The sequence below is a fragment of the Pipistrellus kuhlii genome, unplaced genomic scaffold (genome assembly GCF_014108245.1).
Source record: "Pipistrellus kuhlii isolate mPipKuh1 unplaced genomic scaffold, mPipKuh1.p scaffold_m20_p_2, whole genome shotgun sequence".
In the NCBI taxonomy this organism is placed as follows: Eukaryota; Metazoa; Chordata; class Mammalia; order Chiroptera; family Vespertilionidae; genus Pipistrellus; species Pipistrellus kuhlii.
This window is the reverse complement of record NW_023425515.1, coordinates 17,284,512-17,286,405: the sequence shown is the minus strand read 5'-3', so window position 1 is coordinate 17,286,405 and position 1,894 is coordinate 17,284,512. Positions and strand designations below refer to the sequence as shown.

The 1,894-nt window shown below is 45.8% G+C and overlaps 1 long non-coding RNA gene across 1 annotated transcript; it reads right to left on the bottom strand.

Annotated features, from left to right (window-relative positions):
- Nucleotides 1-341: 341 nt before the first annotated feature.
- Nucleotides 342-984, bottom strand: LOC118722573. The gene is made up of 2 exons (XR_004989047.1): nucleotides 735-984; nucleotides 342-495 (listed from the first exon to the last, which is right to left on the bottom strand). It is a non-coding gene; the product is annotated as an uncharacterized LOC118722573 (long non-coding RNA).
- Nucleotides 985-1,894: the final 910 nt, after the last annotated feature.

The following is a 1,894-nucleotide window of genomic DNA, read 5'->3' as shown; positions in this document are numbered from 1 at the left end:
CCGGAGAATACGTTTTGCAGTTTCTTTAATGCAGTTGAAGTTAAGGAGGAAATTTAGGGAAAATTACGTGGCGGTGGGAAAAGCAAAGTGGGGACTGGATTATAAAATATTTAACAAGATTTTGTGCTCTTTTGTTTTTTCCTATATGTGTCAACCTGGATGCACAGAAATAACAGAGGTTGCTTAAGGCAAAGATAAACCTTTTACTAAAAAGGTATAGTCTTGGGGCATGAGTCCTCGCCGTACATAACCTGCACAGTTGGGAATTTATGATCAGATCACCCTGTGAGGTTACTCTCCATAGAACCCTTCCCCCCACCCCCTTTTTTTTTTCCCCCTACTCATACTACAAAACAGTCTGCAAGGCCTTCCAGCCTTTTTGCCCACGCATTTCCCAGAAAGCTGTCAGACCTGGTTGACTTGCTCCTTTTAAAGCTAGAAAGTGGTGGATCCTCTGAATGCTAACATTGGGCAAGCCCACGAGAAGTCTGCTCACTCCCAGCTTCTTCTTCTTCTTCTTTTTTTTTTTTTTTTAATATATTTTTATTGATTTTTTTACAGAGAGGAAGGGAGAGGGATAGAGAGTTAGAAACATCGATGGGAGAGAACCATCGACCAGCTGCCTCCTGAACACCCCCCACCAGGGGGTGTACATGCCCCAGACCGGAATCAAACCTAGACCCCCCAGTCTACATTCCGACGCTCTATCCACTGAGCCAAACCGGTTTTGGCACTCCTAGCTTCTTAATCCTCCAGTAAAACTCACCATTCATTAGAATTTACCCTTCCCACCAAAATCAGATTTTTCAATACTCACTCTTAAATGCAGACAGCCAAGGGCCAGCAGATATTTTAGGAAAGACTCCAACATAACAGATACAGTCCAAACAAAAAGGAAAAAAAATAATCTTAGAAGACAAAGAGACAATGCAGACAGACAACAAAAGAAATTTCAAAGAAACTCACTAGTATCCTCTAAAAAAGAAGAAAAATTAATGGACACCATACCATTAGAATAAGGTGTTATTAAAACTTTTTTTTTTTCCTAAGAAGCAATCAGAAAAAGAAAGGGCTTTTGGAAACTAAAAGTATAATCCTAACTAATAAAAGATTAATATGTAAATTAACCATCACTCTGCTACACTCACCAGCCACTCCAACAAGCCAATCAGGAGTGAGTATGCAAATTTAGCCCAACCAAGATGGCTGGGGCCACAGAGAGCAAGAGGGAGGCTTGGGTTTTTCTCAGCAATGGAGGAAGCCAAGCTTTCCACACACCAAAACCAGCCCAGGCCTCCACTCAAGGCTACAAAGTTTCAATTATAGAAGATAAATAAATCCCAGATACCAGGGACTCCACTTGGGTCACCAGGGGGTGTGGAAGGCCTGAAAACCACACAGGCCCCTCGCCCAGGCTGCCCCATGCCCCAAGGGAACCCCCACCTTGATCCAGGACACCCTTCAGGGCAAACCAGCTGGTCTTCACCCATGCACCAGGCCTCTATCCTATCTAATAAAAGAGTAAATATGCAAATTGACCATCACACCAACACATAAGATGGCTGCCCCCATGTAGATACAAGATGGCCACCACAAGATGACCAGCATGGGAGGGCAGTTTTGGGCAATCAGGCAAGCAGGGGAAGGCAGTTGGGAAGGACCAGGACTACAAGGAAGGGCAGTTGAGGGCAATCAAGCCTGGAGGTGAGGGCAGTTGGGGGCAATCAAGCCTGCAGGTGAGGGCAGTTAGGGATGACCAGGCTGGCAAAAGAAGTAAGTTACGGACAACCAGGCCTGCAGGAAAGGGCAGTTGGTGGGGACCCAGGCCTGCAGGGGAGAGCAGTTGGGGGGGACCAGGCCTGCAGAGGAGGGTAGTTAGGGGCAAACAGTCAGG